The sequence below is a fragment of the Corvus kubaryi genome, unplaced genomic scaffold (assembly GCF_017639235.1).
Source record: "Corvus kubaryi isolate FWS band 111438036 unplaced genomic scaffold, C.kubaryi_AGA036_p1.0 split1-37296, whole genome shotgun sequence".
In the NCBI taxonomy this organism is placed as follows: domain Eukaryota; kingdom Metazoa; phylum Chordata; class Aves; order Passeriformes; family Corvidae; genus Corvus; species Corvus kubaryi.
This window is the reverse complement of record NW_024582075.1, coordinates 2,368,613-2,386,977: the sequence shown is the minus strand read 5'-3', so window position 1 is coordinate 2,386,977 and position 18,365 is coordinate 2,368,613. Positions and strand designations below refer to the sequence as shown.

At 35.6% G+C, this 18,365-nt stretch overlaps 1 protein-coding gene across 3 annotated transcripts in view; it reads left to right on the top strand.

Annotated features, from left to right (window-relative positions):
* The window catches only part of PRR16 (proline rich 16), a 143,278-nt gene extending 131,032 nt beyond the window's left edge, over window positions 1-12,246 (top strand). For 2 of the 3 annotated variants that reach the window (XR_006013557.1, XM_042012806.1), the window contains exon 3: window positions 9,282-12,246. The gene's annotated coding sequence lies outside the window, so the exon portion shown is untranslated. Of the gene's footprint in view, window positions 1-8,514; window positions 8,759-9,281 lie in introns of all 3 variants that reach the window. The other variant, XR_006013558.1, reaches the window with a different exon arrangement.
* Window positions 12,247-18,365: the final 6,119 nt, after the last annotated feature.

The window sequence follows — 18,365 nt, the reverse complement described above, 5'->3', positions numbered from 1 at the left end:
AACTAACAAAACATCCGAAAAACCAAACCCACAACCAAAACAAAACAGAGTGCATTATGACTGGAACAGTGGGGATTGTCCAAATTATGGATTCAGCAGTCCTTCCTTCCTCTTTTGCTCCTGTCACGTGATGTGTAACACATATAACAGTGTTATATCACACCTACATAACGGAGTTCTGGAAGCTCATTTCTAGGATTACTCAAAATAAATTAAAAGGCATAATTCTGAATGCCTAAGAAGAACATAAATAGTGATATTTCTGATGAACTGCTATTTCTGCCTTTTTTATGTCTGTTGCATATGTTTTATTGTGTTTGAAATGGTGGGTAAGAAAGCTAATCAGTACATTTTAAGAGAGATGCACAGGACCATCTCTTGTTTTATATACAGGTATTTGCAAGAGCTGTTGAAACAGAAGTTGACCCCTTAAAGGGAAAGTTTGCATTGAATCATTGTGTATTTGCAAAAGTTATAAAGTCCTGTATTTATTTTTCTAATCCTGAAAGCACATATGTTCTAGTAGAGTAACCAAAAATTAGAGCTTTTTCCAAGGTTAACGTTCCAGGAAAATATATAGGCTTTCTATAAGGAGACTTTCAAATGTCTTCAATGTAAATGTCATGCCAGGTTGATTTCTTTCATTGTTGCTGAAAGTACGATGCATACAAAGACACCAAATAATTTCCTGATCTTTTTTCACCTTCCAATCTGAAAATATATTCAGTCTCTGTTGTATTTTCTATTCAGTTTCTTCCTGACACGATGATTTCCTTGGGAGCTCGAGAAAGTAACTTGTTAAGTCTTGGTAAATTAATGTGTAGAAGCTTTAGTTTTTTCCTTTCACAGTGCAGAAAGGCTCAAGCAGTTGATGGAACCCTTTCTATTCTGCCTTGTGCTGGAACGGGGCTGTGTTTGGTGGGTGGGAAGTCTTCCAATAGGCTGTTGAAGCATGAGGACTGGTAGTAAACTCTATCCATTGGCCTCAGGGCCTCAACTGCATTTATAGATTTCTGCCCAAGATTCAGCTGTGAGCTGCTCAATAATTTCTAGTAGCTAAAAATTCCTAACAACAAAGACAGAAGGTCCCAGTGTCCAGCAATATCACAGAAACCCCTTTTAAAGAAAAGAACTGAATTTGAGTATTTTGACTAACCAGAATAATAATGAGTAGTAATAATAATGAATCATTGTGAGCCTTTAGTCACATTGGCATGTTTAGGGAGAACAGGAAAATGTAATTTCAGTAATCTCCATATATCTACTGTCAGTGAAATTAATACTTTTCCTTCTGTGGCAAAATATTTGTTCCAAATGATAAAGGAAAAAGTAAACCCTGTAAAGCACATGGTAATGAACTGTGAGTGGTTAGCTAGAATCACAAATTATTTCATCCCTCAACAGGAAAACTGCAGAAAAACTGCATCAAAGAATTTATGGACTTTTTCTGATGTTTTTTAAGTCCTTTTGGCTCACAAAGTAGCCCTAATCCTACAAGGCTGCTGGATCATTTGAGTAATTTGAAACAAATGAAAGATCGGTAAATGTCAAAAAAAAGGGCAGAAATATTATTGATAGTTACATTGTCTCGTACATGTCTCTTTTCACCCATATAGTTATTTTTTTAAAAAAGTAAGGAGATGGAGGGCTGCCAGCTCACTTATCCTCTATCCTTCCTAGCTCCAGGCTATGAATGAGAAAAGGTTACACCTGTCAGCTGGAAGATGTACTCTGGGGAGAATGATTTTCAAACCATTCACAGGTCACTTTAAGACATGTAATTATACAAAAACCTCTAAAATCTAAAAATTGAAATGTAAAAGTTTTTAAATAATAGCAGATGCAAGTCCTTTAAAGCACTTAACTATTCTGTGTGAACTTTCAGTTGTAATGATTCTAATGTCCCTTTCATTGACTGATAAAAGGTTTTTTCCTTTGTCATGTAGATTATGCTGTATACCAAAGTAATTTATTTTTATTCATTGAGTCTAGGTTCACAGAGATTCGAATTATCATTCTGTTTTCTGTTACATAGTCAGCTCCAGGAACTGACTGTTTTAAAAGTAAGCCACAGGAAATCTGAATTTTTACAGAAAAAATACATGGGGTATGGGATGCTGGTGTCTTCTCTCGCATGTCAGACCTTCCGTCTTTTTTACTTTCTGCCAAGAGCTGGAAGGCAATGATGGCAAGGTCCTCAGATTAATTAAAGAGGTAATAGGTGCAGAACTGATAAAACACTCCCCAGCACTAGATACTGGATGTGACATACTTTGGTAGTAATTGCAAATGCAAACCTGTTTCATCCTTGATGGTTTTGTTTCAATGTTTGCTTCCTCTGATATTGCACATGTTAAACTAGATAGACAGACTTTGTAACCAACTCCCCAAGTGTGTTACCAGCTATATTTCACTAATCATTCAAATTAAAATGATGCATACATTACGGACTTAGCTGTCTTTTGCATTGTTTTCTTTTACTGATCTTTTTTATACCTCTAGTTGACACAGATATGCATTCAGACTAATTAAGGAAATCTGCTTTGACTCAGCATGAAAAGGAGGGCAAAAATAAGGGCAGAAAGATGAAAATAGTATCCCATATTAGGTAGCTCTTATGTAAAATAAATGCAGTGAGAATGAATTGGTGTGTTCCGTGGACCATAGGAGATTCCCTTGGAGCATCTCAGATACCCAGCCTTAATTTGGGAAAGCAGCAGTATGCCGCAGGTTTAGGTAGACATTCATCTGCATCCCTGCATACTCAGGGAAGGACACTGAATAAACAAGTTCTTGTTCACCACTAGCAATGTAGGGTTTATTCATTTCACAAGTGTAGCCAAACCTCAACAAGCATCAAAACTCTTTATTTTTTGTTTTGTAGTGTTTTGACTTGTACGTTCAATATTTCAGAGTATTTACTTCTGAAAATAAGCAGAAATTTATAGAACTTGAAAAGGACAGAGTGAAATAAAATGCTAACTTGTAACATGTTGATTAAAATTATTGCTTGGATCTCAAAAAAAAAAAAAAAAACTGCAACCGAATCAGAAATGCAGGCAAATTTTCTTTTATAGAGTGAAGTGCCTCATATGCAAGACTGGCTTTATGGTTTGATTATTGTCTACTGAGCACATGGTACAAATTATTCAGTAACCCCCTCATAAAGTAAAGCTCAAGTACTTTTCATATTAAATGAACTTATAGCTAAACAATTGATATCTCCTGTTGAAGAGCCACCCCCAGACATTAAAGTGTTTGTCAGTTCACATTAATTTCCATATTATCATTAGGATATATCTTCTAGGGATGAAACTAAGCTGCAGTGTGACTGCTTCTGTAGAGAGAGACCCACTCAGTCTAATTCTCACATGGGTCGCTGCTGTTGGTACAACTGTAGTGGCCACTTGAGCCGTGGCTGTGGATGTGGCCTTGCAAACTAACTGGTTGCAGTCTCCTGGATATTGCCCAAGATCTGTCCTGCATCTAGCCCAAAGGAGTGGAAGAAAGAGAGAATTAATATATCTATATGTACATTCTATGTATACAAACACATAAGACACATAAATAATGCATAAATATACATCTAAATGTTTATATTTACATATCTGCATATATATTCTATTACAACAATTTATAAGCAAGCATTTATGTGTATTTAGACTTGCTTTTTAAGCAAGTCTACATCAGAAGCCTGCGAGTCTGTCTGCAAATGAATATTGGGACAAGCTATAGCTTCTTACTTTGAAATGAAATGCATAGATCAAATTTTATACTCTAGTACAAAGAGAAAGCTGATTTCATCTTCTTGATAATTTCTTTCTTTTTCTCTTCATGTTAGTTAAGTACAAGATGATTTTTTGAGAAAATAATTTTTGGGGAGCTGGTAAACCTATCCGAGAGACAAAATGAATCAAAAGCACCCTCCCAGAAATATTTGTGAGTACTTTTCTCATGAAAGATGTAACATAAGATATCAAAAAAATCATGAGAAAGTAAATAAGCTTCCCAGGACTGTATTCACACTTGACATAACCAATTCTACCTTAAAAATATGTGTTACATTATCACCAAAACAGATTTCCGACACCTAAGGGACCAAAAAGGCAAATCAAAAGAATGTCCAGAAAAATGACCTGGTCAAAATGTTTCTAAAATTTGAAAGTGGTAAACAGAAAGGTATTGTCACTGCCAAAAGTATGTCTGAGGAATTTTAAAAATGCTAGTTTATATATGCTTTCTGTGCCTCCTGTACCTACTACTCAAAATTCATGTGTGCTTCTTTTAAGAGGTGTGGTTCTTCTGATCAGTGAACAAAACTGCCAGGTGTTCCCAGGATACATCACTAGGACTTTTTCCAGTGCCATTCTTTTCCCTCTTAGCATTTTTTTAGTTGGAGTTTCGACATTTTTTGCATTCATCATGGCAACCCCTAATGTAAGCTATTGACTCCTATGATGTCAAGATACCTGGTACCTGTCACCTGGTAACTTTGGTTGCTTAGATGTCAGCTATATTGGAAACTAGTGGAATCAAACAAAAAAAACCCAAAAAATAAAAGGGTTGATTGCATGTTGTAGGTCCTACAAATTACTTCTCTCAAATCTGAATTGTCTGGGACCTGATTGGGACAAGCACCACATTAATTTGGCCAGTAGTTCATAAGTAATAAACAGGAGGTTTTATGAGTTTTATATATTGATAAGCACATTGCATCTGACATTGACTGCGTGCGTCTCGCTATAAAAAATCACAGTAGCTCTCAGAGCCTATGTTCTGGTGATCTTAATTTTGTTGTGCCAGCAGACAAAGATAGTAAGCATCTACAAATAGAATACTTAAGCAGTTTGAGTTCAGTTGGATAACTGTATTTAGTAAACATTTTTATCATATACTGTCTGACATAATTTACGGGTTCCTATTCAGGGTTATCTTTGTAGAACTATGTATGAGGAAAGCTCTGGAGATAGCAAAACTAGCACGACAAAGAACTTTATTATCTCATTGAGGAAGTGTTGCTAGGAGAGGCTAGTGAGATCACAAGAAAACCATTGTAGAAGTTAATACATTCTGTCAATGCATAAATGTATTGTAGTGTGTAAAGAAGAAAAGGAAAATGTGTACATTTAATTTGTAATGTGTAAATATTTTCATTTTCCATGCTATTTTCAATCTCTTCCAAAGCTTTGAAAGATAAACTTCCCATAAGCAACTAGGATTTCTTGTTTGCTCCCTGGAAAATAAATTATTTATGGATTGAAACAGTAGGATGGGCAATCACATGTAAATAAGTTTTCTGAAGCTTCTGAGGAAAAAAGTAGGAATAATTACAAAGAAGTGTGGTGGTGGATTTGTTAACATCCTGTGTTGTTTAGATTTAAGTGTTTTAGTTTTTACAGAAAAAGATGTCTAAACAGGTATCATGGTGGGGATTTCTTGGACAATAGAAACCAACAAAAATCCCCAAAACTTTAGAGAAGCATTTCCTTTACTTTTAGTAATTCTTCTATTGAGGGAATTAGTATAGTAATTATTCTTATCCAAAAGAGCAAAAAGTTTAAGATAATATAAATAAAATAGTCTATGTCTGGATCTAAACGTTTCTGTATCTTTCAGGAATAAGTAAATAATTTATATAACAGACAGCTTAACAGATGCCATTAGTATTTAAATAATATCTAGAAGATATCTGCACTGTGTTTAGGAAGACTTATTACTATATGATTTTTTGTAATTTTTTTTTTCTGTAAGAACTTTTGTTGTACTCCTAAATATGTGAGTACAACTAATGTCTTGGGATGTGCTCTGACTTGCAGTGTACTTAAGGCAGGTAATGTCCAAATTATATTGTCTGGGCTAAAATAGCCCAAATAGTGAAGGTTTTATTTAGGCTAGTCTTTCAGGTGCTTTTACCAGACTCTTAAAATGATGTGTAAATTACATGGCTTACTATAAATCCTGTAAATCTCCCTTTCTCAGCTGATCGTGAAGTGCATTTCCTAGTTGTTTTCTCCTTTTTTCTTGATAAAGGGCACTAGGCCCAGCATAGAAACCCACACTAAAAGTATTCCTTTCTGTGACCATTGGCATCATCACTGCACGTACCAGTTCAAAGTCGATGCTGTCTTCGCTATAATTTTCTTGGTGTCTTCCAGTCATGCCACTGCATTTATTGGTCTTTAAATAAAGACCAATAAATGCAGTGGTTTCTCTGTATCTGAGAATGGGGGTAGCCATTTCATAGGTCTGAGGCTGAAAGGATGCTTCCCTCACTAGCCTTTTCCCTTAACATTTTCCACCCACAGGGTTCTGCATAGCAATTTGTCCAGAGACAGTATGGTCATGGGCCATGATGAGAAGGAGGATGTTGTTGTAGATGGGATAGATTCACTCTCAGTTTTTAAGAAGACTGTGACAAACAGAACCAAGCAGAAGGACGTAGATGGTTTTCAGGTAATACATGCAGAGAAGTAAAATTGTTTTTTATTACAGAAGAGTAGTTATCTGGTTGTGAATGGGGAGAACAGCGGCATTGATTCTTCAGCTTTTGGGACTTAGTACTGGTGCTGTAGAAGGAAGAGAATGTCATGGTGATGCTGCCAAAGTACTGAAAAGGAGAAGGGATGTGAGTGAACAAAATGGTCTCCTGCAAATTGTCTGAGCTCTAGCTCCGTAATAATGACTAATAAGGTCAGGGGTTGTTTACTATGAGGTTATTGGCAAGGTATGGTGTAACGCAGTGATTTTATAATGATGAATTAAATATAGAGATATGAATGGACAGCCTTGCTATCAAAAATAGTACAGACCATAGGATTAAAAACTAGACAGTTCAGGATAGGAATCTGTAATTAGTAGGCACTTTTTTTTTCAGTGACTGGCCTTTTTTCTCTTGCTGCTCACTTCTTCATGTGTACAATAATGGTTTGCTATTATGGATTTTTGGAGGAGGTGGCAAGAGGAACAGCTGTTTTTTTAATGCAGGCGTTGTTACCTAATGAATTTTCCACTTAGCAAGTTTAACCATAATTTTTAATTTGAACAAACTCTTTATTAATGTGGAAAGGTGCAAAATATTTTCATAGATTTTGCTCTTTAGCACAGGTATTGTAAAGAAAAAAAGCAGTCATTTCTTCCTTGATAGAATGTTGGTGAAATGAGAGTGGATGTCACATGGTTGTATGACTTGGAATGAATTGAACTGTGTGGGTTGACAACTGAGTGACAGAGATGCTGGAGAAATTCAGGTATACTCAATAAATCACTTCCTGGTTTTGTAAGCAATCATCCTGGGATTGGTTGGGATGGAGTTAATTTTCTTCTTAGTATTGTTTTGGATTTGGTATGAGAATAATGTTGAGTAACACAGCGGTGTTTCAGTTGTTGCTGGGTGGTGCTTACCCTAAGCCGGGGACTTTTCAGCTTCTTCTGCTTTACCAGTGAGGAAGTGCATAAGAAGCCATGAGGGCGCAAAACCAGGAGAGATGGCCCAGTCTGGCTAAAGGGATATTCCACACCATAAATTCATGTGCAATAAACTGGGGGGAGTTGGGTGGGAGCTGCTGATTTGTCTTGTGGACAGGCGGGACATCAGTCAGCAGGTGGTGAGCAATTGAATTGTGTATCACTTGTCTTCGTGGGCTTTATTTCTCTCTTTTTTTTTGTAGTCTCCCTTTTATTACAATTGATTTTGTTATCGGCATTATTACTATTGTAATATTTTAATTTTATTCAGGTTTTTCCTTTTTTTCTCCAGTTCTCCTACCCCACCCACTGTGTGTGGGGGGGTGATGGAGCAACTGCATGTTATGTAGTTGCTGACTGGGATTAAACCACAACAGTGTGATATTGTCTATGTTTATGAATTGCAACCTAGAGGTAAAGAAAAAAACCATACTGCTCTTCATGTCTACAGTGCTCAGCATTGTGTTTTACTGTATTCAGAATCTAAGTCTGAGGAACAACTGTTTTCTGACAACGAATACTATTTGTGTTATCTCTTTCGTATTATTATCATTATTACTTTTAAAGGTTATGTTAGTTGTACCACGTTCATCCTGTTCTTGAGAATTAAGCTGCATTCAAGAGTAATACTGTCTTTTTTTGGTGGTTTTTATGAGGTAATAACATACAGGAATCATTAGCCCAAATGTAATTGAAGCTTGAAACTGTGACAGCTGAGAAAGTGTTGTGTGTTTTTACTGATATGAAGATTGTCTTCAGTTTAAAAATAAGCTGCTAACAGATGTTTAGAACACTCTTCTTTTTCATTAACAATGTGAGTCAAACCCTGAATAACTGACTAGGAAAAAAACTGCCTGCTAAGCCAGTGGTATCACAGATTTGTTATACCATGTTTGCAAGACAATTGGGTTACACTGGGTCACTGTAACAAGTCTGAGTGTTAAATAAATTTCCCTAAATATTTTATCTTTTCTCATTGAGTGGTGGGGGAAAGAAACTAAAAGGGTTTACATTACATCAAATTCAGATTCCTTTTTTTTTGTCTGACAGTGAAATTCCATCCTACCCTTTGGCAATCTTTATCAGCTTAAATCGTTCAAGTCCATAAGAAATAAGAGGAAATGTGAATGAGGGGCTAGATTCACAAAACTAATGGCAAAGAAGTGATATTCCCCTTCCTTGAAGTATGTACCTCTGGGTGTAAACCACCAAAACTGGATGAGGAAGTTGTTATTCTTTTCCTCAGGAGGTGTGAATTTAATCCTTTAACCCAAATTATTGTCCCAGCTATCAGGTAAGTATTCTAAGATCTCTTTTTTTGATGCTGCTGCTTTATCTTGCCTTATAAATAAAGTTAGGAAAACTCAGTAAGTCAGTGAACCTCAGCATTAGATTGCAGCATTATTAGTGTTTCATCCAAATTGAAACAGTTTCACAAAAAGGCACGTGAAAGATTCAAATCAGAACTTTATATAGTATTTCAGTGACTAGAAAACTTGTCAGGTGGGGAACTTCTGCTGACTTCAGTTTCTGTTTAATTTATGAGCAAGTATTAGAGTCCAGATTTCACAAGGGGTGTAAATAATGTGAATTCAAAGACACCAAAGCTAACCCATTTACCCCAGCATAGAACCATTTATGTATTATGTATACATAATAAAGCGCAACTATAAAAGATCAAGTTTCAAAATAACATTGTTTTTTGAGCTCCTGCTTACATGAAAAATGGAATGATAATTTAAAGTTATGTTTTGTTTATTAACTTGTCTATTTAAAGTAACACTTTTATAACTTTGCCCTTCTTTTCTTTTTAACAGCACCTTCAGGCTTGAAGGAATGTCTATATTTGGAGGCACATCAATTAATTCGCATATCAGATCCATCATTGTGACTTCTTGCAGACCAGATCTGAGAAGTAACCAGGAACCTGACCCTTAGTGGAGAATGGAAAAACCCTTCAAGTCAGAGCACAACTGATCACTAGTGTAATCTGCATTGAATCATCTTTCTCAGATCTGGCAGCTACAAGCTGGGTCCTGGCAAAAGCCACAGCCTTAAATTCCATTCAGTGGGAAAGAAGGATAAGAGAACTAAATGTCTTGCCCCGTTGCAGAAACTGCTGTCTCCAAGCCTGACACCAGAGTTCTGTGCTGACCAACCAGAGTACCAAATGAGTTTTTTATGGGTACAGCCAGCATCAATAAATACTTCAAAATGTAGCCAAAAGGAGAAACAAAGCACTTATGTAATTTCAGAAAATGAATACATTTATTGTAACAGAGGAATGTTACTGTCTGTGGGGAAGAACACCTCTGTCATCCCTTGTATATATTCAAAGCCATACAGGAACAGGGCATAAGTGAAGTTCAGTCACTTAAAAGGACGCTGTCTCCTGTCCTCCACCCAACTTTGAGGAAGTTCCGCTCTTAGAGATTGCATCTTGATGCACTTCTAGTATTTGCACTGTCACTTCCATTCAGGGTAATGATGTGTGCCACCATTTGCACAGATGGCCCCAGGAGATTTTTGACCATAACAAGCTATACTTTGCCAGGGCTCCAAAAGGAATGAAAAAGTTAGAGCTGAAGAAAGACAGTTATGCTCTCTTTCACTATGGGGATCTCTTCACAGAAAGGACTATTGTCCTTTCTTAGGATGAAATAAATACATGCATATACATACATATATACATATGTATATATATGAAAAAGCAGAAACATGATAAGGTGTATTTAAAAAGGGGATACAATCTTTTTTAATAGCATCCATTTTTTTTTATCATATTAGCAGCCAAGAAATTTAGTCTATTGAATTATACATCAAAAAATGTTCCTATTGAACATTGACATTTAGTCCCAGTTACTGCTAAAGAAGTCATTTGTAATATGTACTTGACATAAAATTTTTCTAGCCATTTGTCTATACTTCGTGGAGAAATCTAGACAAGCAACATTTTCAGTTTATTTTTCTAAATAAATATGTTGTTTGTATTATTTGCAGTCACTCATTTTGGCTGGTTTTCATTATCTCCAAAAGTGATTTAAAGACAGAACCAAAACACAGGAATTGTTTGTTCTTTGTTAAGCTGTAATGATTTGCTGAATGAAAGCTTTAATATAAATACTGTAATTTGTAAAATGATGAAGTATATTTATATAGGCAAATATGTATGGAAAACAAAAGGAGGTATTTTAACTCTTAATTTCAGAACATAGTTTATTTTAATATCCACAGGATGAAATTAAATATATAATGGGATAGGGTTTTTATTATCAGTAAGTTTTAGTAAGTGAAAATTTGGATGTTTAAGAATGAAATGAATGTAGTCAAATAATGGTGGTTTCCCAAATTATACAGAGACCTTTTGCCACCTGTCTCATTTTACTCAAAAACTGGTTTAGTCATTTGGGGGGTTGGGTTTTTCTGGGGTGCGTGTGTGCTAAGGTTTTTGTTTGGTGTTTTGTTTGTTTTGGCATACTGACAAGATCTTGAATTTGATACTATTTCTCTAATTTGAAAAGCTACAGAATAATAGGTTGTTTCTTGGAACAATCTACAGTTTACAGTTAAGAATAGTCATTGTTATCCATCTAATGCAGTGTTTTGTTGTAGAGTTATTGAACATTTCAATGCTAGAGCTGTTTTGAATAAAAATATTTTTTCCTTTTTTCTCTTAGTCCATTAGCCTATGTGTAATTTTAAGAGAAAACTAGTGCATTTGGTTCCCACTTCACTTAAATCATTCATCTTAAATCCAGTTATATGTATCTGATTTATAAAGTTGAGTAGGCTTTTCTTTCAGATCATTGCTTTATGGAACTATTTAAGTGCTCACTAACAGAAAAATTACATTTCAACAACAAAAATTAATAAAAAAATTCTGTGGGTTAACTTTGTGAAGGGCAGATATCCTAAAAATTTGTTGTTCTGCTCTAATGTGCTAACAAGTGTTATGCGTGTATGTTCGTGTGTGTGTGCACGCATGGCACCCTTACCTGCTCATGAATGAAATGCCAACTCTGCTGAAGTAAGTGCCACAAGTCCTGTTACTGCAAAAGATGCTCATGTTACTGTATTTCTTGGTGAAAGACCTGAGCTCTGTCTTTGCTTGTGACTCTGAAGCCATAAACAGCTTTTGAAGTTTGTCAGGAAATCGGAAAATTAAATAAGTTTATGTTAGATTCCCTCATTTGGTAAAAATAGCGATGATCTTATGATTTGACTCTTTTCATGAAAGTTAGTGGTCAATTTCCTTTGGTGCAATGGATAAATGAAAACTTTGTATTCGTTAAAGAATGATGGCTGTGTTTTGTTCACACACAATTTAGCTTTTGGCTTATAGTGTTCTTACTGTGATGTCATTTCTGTGTCATTAGAATAACTTATTTGGACACACAACAGGCATTGGCTTGGTTTTCCTCCCTTTTTGGATAAAATGTATTTTGAAATTGGAGAGCTTGTTCTTTGAGAGAAGTGTTCAGTTGTTTAAGGAAGGGACAACATTATTGAAACAATTAGAAAATTTCAGAATGATAATTTGAACACTTTAATTATTGCCTAATAATAATGCTTGGAAAATCTCTTATTTTTGTGAACAAAATGCATTCATCTGTATCTGAAAATAGCCCAATAAAAATCCAGTGGAATTAATTGTTACTACTTGCAAATACTTTTCTGCTATGCTGAGTTCTAAATCAGCTTGTGTGTAAAAATTTTGTTGCACAAAACCCACCTGAAACAATGCACAGTTTTCTTCAGAAAAAATATATGACATATGAAAAACAATTACTTGGTCCCAGGAGTGGTTTTATATAATGTGTGCAATGCAAAAATGATGAACAGATACCAACATGTTGGTATAATTTAAGTGACAAATGTAATTGGAAGATAACACTGCAAACCCTAGTTCTCATCAATCACATGCTGTTATTTGCACCTTTGCTTTACTGGGACTTCATGCTGGAAAGTAAATTTCAGTGTGTGTTCACACTCATTCAATGTCATGTACCATGCCTTATTTTACTACCAGTGTCACTGGGAGAAATCCACATTGCTTGATTTTTGTAGATTTAAATTAAATCTTTAGATAAGTGTTCAATATTGGATATAAATTGAGATGATATCTGTGTATTGTGCAGAAACTCCCATGACACAGCATTTCAACACACAATTTCAGAAATTGTTGGCAAATAATTAACACTGAAATGCTTTTTCATAGTTTAAAACCAGAGGAAACAATTGGATTATCTCATTAAACAGCAAAAAAACTGTGTTATTTCCATTATGTTCATCCAAGCATACTGACAGGATCAGCAGAATTTTTTCAACTTACAGTGACGGATGGGTCCTTTTGTAGGTTTATGTGTCATGCATTTAAGGAGTGCCTACAGAAATAGTTCTAGAGTAATCCTGCATTGTTTCATTAGCTGGCATCTGAAAAGCCACCTGAAGCGGCCAATAGGCTTGAAACGGTGAGGTGTGTGAAACAAAGTGCTGACAGTTCTGGACGTGTCTACAAGACATGATTTCAGCACTTGAATTTTTAACAGACAAGGATTACCATCATTCATGAGGAAAATAGGGGTATTTTAAAATAGCTCTTTTGTGGAGTGGAAGAAAAGGATTACAAAAACCTGGTGATCACCAGGATCTTATGAAAGTGTCCCTCTCCTGATACGGTTGCCCCAAGTGCTACATGTTGTGAGTATCCCCAAGGGACAGATTTTTTTCTCTGATCAGTGATGTGCTGGGTACATAGCAAGGCAATGATGCTGTTAATAAAACCTGACCACAAGATAGTGGTCGGATATTGTCTAAGGAGGGGTGGATGAAGGACAGCCATCACTCTGCCCTGGAGCTCCCCTGAAGGCAGGAGGCTGTTACTAAGACTGGATCTTAGAGAGAAAATTAGGTTGGACAGAGTGACACATACTTTGCAGTAAGATTACTTAGAGGACTGCTGAGACTAAATTAGTAATTTTTGTGGACTGGACAGTTAAAAGATGAGACAGGAAGCAAAAGCCAGGTGGATGTTGTTCAAATTACTTCTCTCTCTAGATTCAGTATCCTTGCAGGGCTGCTAAGAAGCCATGAAATCTCCCCACAGCTGGGGTGAACTTCAGAAAGGACAATTATAAACAAGAGCTTCAGGAGAATCTGGAAGGAATACTAAGAGGGTCACTAAGAGGGTCAAGTCATGGCAGATGGCACAGAGACTATTTAAGGTATTATTGAAGGCAGAGAACAAATACATTCTGCTTAGCTAGAAAGGCTTGAGAAAGGGTAAAAGGGAAACCACATGGCTAATCAGCAGGGTATCAGGCTACTGAGGGCAAGACATCCTTCAGATTGATGGAGATTTTTAAAGAAAATGTGAGGACTGTAAGCTTCTTAAGACTAAATGTAAATTAAAAAAAAACAAACAGCAAACCCACATCAAGGTTAATCAAAATAATTCCAAGATACTTAAGAGATTTCTCAACTGAAATAGTTGAAAGAAACAAGAATTAAGAAATTCTGTTTCTACAAAAGAGCAGAGGCAAGTCTGAGAGACTGTCTGTACTGCTGAAAGATAATCAAGGAAAAGAGAAGCACTTAGAAGAAGCTATAGGAACAAAATTGTAATGCTTTAATTCTGCTTGTGCTGTAGAAGGACTTTTGTAGATTCTGACACCTTAATTTTTGTGGGGGAGCTCATATGAAGTCATGCTTTTTCAGTTCGAGGTGGTACAAAACAAAATGAAGGGATGTACACCTAAGTTTTTTAAAGACACTCAGGGATGAAATAGCCCAATGGTACCTGTGATGCATTCTTTAAAGCTATTTTGATAGCTTTTGAGATGTGAGATTATGGCAACTATGTTGCCAGTTTTAGATTGAAAGAGTTTAGGCCATTAAATCAGTACTGGGCAAAATGGTTCAAACCATAATAAATACCTTTTTAAAAAGAACTAGAATGCATCTAACAGTGTCAATATTACCAAACACTGCAGGAAAGTGCACAGATGGCTAAGAGAAAACACAGAGGAAACTGCAGCTGGCTAAGAGGAAAGTTCCTGCATTCATAAAAGATTGTAAAATATTGGAGAAGATACGAATTTTTTGGTCAGTTTTCACAGGGTTACAGAGCCCAAGAGTGAAGTTCTATGGGACATATACTGGGGTCCATGTGTCTCAAAATATATTCGAACATGTGAATATGCTGGAAGTGTATCATTATTTGGTAAATTTGGTGATCATACTAAGTTATTAAAGGTGTTAAATAGGAGTGGCCTGAATTTCTGGTTATTAAAATTTAAAATTAAATTCAGTGAAGATAAATGTAAACTGATATGAAAACACTTTTATTTTTTACATATTTCACTTAGCATTATATTTAGCAGTTAAATCTTTCTATGAAAATTTTGGTCTTGTGCTTAGGAGGTCAGAAAAAATGCAAGTACACAGCTAACAATTATTAGGAAAGCAGCAGAGAAAATAAGAGAACATTAAATACATCATTGTATCAATCAATAGATATGCAGTAAGCCATGATATTTAACTTTTTAAATACTATATCCAGTTCCATGACTGGAAAACAAACAAACTAAAAAAACCTGAAGAAGCTTCAGAGAATGAATGAAATGAATGAAAATGTAGAAAAATTAAATGGTACAATTAGACTTGTCAATGAAGTGACAGCAGGCAATGATTATTCTGCTCAACAAAGGTGAGAGAGAAGTAGGGTGACAAGATCATGAATGGCATCAAGTGTGCAGGGGTAGGGAACATCAAACAAAGTTAGCCACTGGGAAGCTCAAAAATAACACAAAAGTGTTTATTTAAGCAGTATGGAGGGAAGCTATGGAACTCTTTTCACTCAACACATTGCATATGCTGAAAGTTTATGGGACTTAGGGGCTGTGAAAAGAAAAGCAAAAATAGTAATTGAGAGTTGTGAAATTAAGTGATCCTGATTTTGCCTCAGTGAAGATCCATTGGTGTCAGGGTGAGTATCATGAAGATGAATTTCTACATGTGTGTTCTGGATCACTGTCAGCTGCTTTTGTGCCTAGGTATTCCACTTACATAAACTGAAACCAGTGGGCAGAAAATTCTGCTTTTGCAATGTGTATTGTGCACTTTATAGAGGCACAAGCAAATTAGCAAAATCAGCCAAGAGTTTTCATATGGAAAGCAGAAAAAAAAAAAAAATCCATGACAGGTAAGGGATGATGTTCTGGAAGTTGTGTCATTATTAAAAATTCATCGATGTATTAGTTCAGTAACTTGTTACATTGAGGTTTAGCTACTGAGATTTAAATAGGCATGTGTAGTAATTAAGAAGACTAATGTCAAGTGAGAGATTAATGTTTCAGCAAGTAAAACATCCCAAATTAAAAAAACCTGCAATCTTTTGACTAATGCTGATTACATATTTCTTTAAAATAAGCTTATGTGTCTGTTTGTTTGTTTCCTTACCTTTATCACTGGAGTAAATATCCTTTACCAATAAATATGGTTGCATTGCAAGTTGGGAATGGAAACCATCTGCATAATCAATATGAGAAGCTTAGAATTTGAGAATCTGAGCCCCATGTTTATTGGCCAAGCTCCCTTTGAATTACCTACATTTGAATAACTGGAGAGTTTTTACACACTTCCACCAAACTGACAGCAATTGGGCATATGACAAACACATTATTTATATTGGAGACTTTGACACTTTATTTTGTTAGAAAGATTGATACCTAGAATGTATTACTAGAAGACCTAGTCAATAGAATTTAAAACTTTTGAAAACTAAATTGCTAGACCATCTAAGATTATAAATGAACCAAAATCTATATGTAATGTGGAATGCAATAGAATTTATTTGATTTAGCCTGTTATTTGTTTCCATTTAAACAGATTTTACAATAGCAATAAATAGATTGTGGGAAAATAATTGTATAATAAGATCTTTTTCCTAGAGAAAAATGTTTTTAAGTTGTTGTAGCTACAAAAGTGAGTAAATTTCTGTTTATAATAAATCAGTGAGCAAAATATTTATTACTTATTTATTATATCTGAGTATCACTCAGTTGTGGTAGCATTGATGAAATAGGACAATACATTTGGTTTTAAAATTGTTTTTCATCTACCTATTTTTAGAACAAATGCTTGCTTTCTCACCAGTTTCTCTATAATGCTCTCTGCTTTCATATTGCTAAAAGAGACCTCTGCTTAGCTCATTCCTCTGTTTTCAAACTACAGTTGTCACTGTGATATTATAAAACTAACTTAATTAATCTGCTGGGAATTTGTTTCTGTTGATCATATGCCCTCTTGTTTTCACTGAGAAGGAGGTATTGCAGGATGGTCTCGTGTTAACAGACTTATTTTAATTCAGTAACTTGTACTGATTTTATCTTATGTAAAAGTAAATGCTTGGTATTTGTGTGCAAAAGCTAACTAAAGACACCATCTTTGCTATTGGCTGTTTAAACAGAGTTTTCTAAAAAGAAGTTAATTTAGAATATCTTGAAAATGGATGAGAAGTATTTCCATCTGCCTAGTTATGGCTTTGTTCTATTTGAACTAACAATGTGATGTTTTGAGTGGAATGAATTGAACTGAATGAAATCCCTAGACTTTTTCTACTTTGCAAAATTTTCACTTTTCTGACATTGTAGAGGATCCTACCTCACACTTAAACAAGTCTTTAATTAGGATTTAAAATTTCTGCCTTTTTTTATTGCATGCAAATAAGAGAGCAAACAATGAGAAAATGTAGAGTAGCAAAAGGGAGATCTTTATAAAAATAAAACCAAAAAAGTAAGAAAATTCAGTTTTATTTTGGAAAGATGCAGTCACAAATGAACTGAAAATGCATTATAAGACATAGCTAAAAGATCTAAATTGTGACATGAAAAAGGAGAGGTCACACTGAGCATTAGGTTCCTGGAACTGATGCCTGCAGAATATGCATTAATAAACGGTAAAATATATACCATAATTTTGCCTTCAAACTTTTGCAGTTAGGGTAGATTAATCTAAGCAATGCTTAAAATTGCTGGTTAGGAGGTCTTTCTGGTTAAAATCTGTTCTGGTTTCACTTTAGAGGTGATCAACCAAAGCTTTGACTTCATAACCTTCTCTGATGGTGCATCCACACTTTCTATGGATATCCTGGTATTCTATCATAAAAACATTTTTCCATACATACAACCTGATCTATCCAGCTTGCTGTTCAAGGCCACTGTCCCTTTTATAATCCCTTTTATACTGTTTTCTTCTGCTGCAAGGAGTTTATCTCTGCTTCTTCCAATATGGTCCCTAGATTTAACTTTGCTGGGCTAAAAACAGCTCGTCTCACTCAACCTCCCCACGTCAGTCATGTTCTTTAGGTCCCTTGTAGCCTCTGCTGCAGGTTCTGCACAGTTCATCCAGCTCAGGACAAGAGTACATTGTTGGCCTTGTGGTCAGCCATCTCCCTCGACTCATTTCAGCCTGGGTCCTTGCAGCTCATCCAGTCACTCTCCATCATCCACACCTACTCTAACCTAGGTGCAGAGCTTGGCCCTTCTGCCTCTTAAGCATAATGAGGCTCCTCTAAGGAAAATCCATAAGCTTGGCCAGATCCTACCAAACTGAATTTTTGTCATTCATTATGTCATTCATTTTGTCATTCGTTATGTCAAAATGATGTTCTAACATCATCCAGAAATATGTCAGGTTTGCATTCTATGTCATAATCCAGGTCCCTGATGAAGGGACGCCAGTACTGATCCCATGTTTCATCATGGAAGTCATTGAGACTGGTAGAGTATGATTTACCTCTGGTAAACCTGTGTGTATTGCTCCTGATTGCCTGATTTTCCATGTGTGTTCGGAAATTAATTCCAAGCGAATGCTGTTTATGAACTTTCCAGTGTAAATGT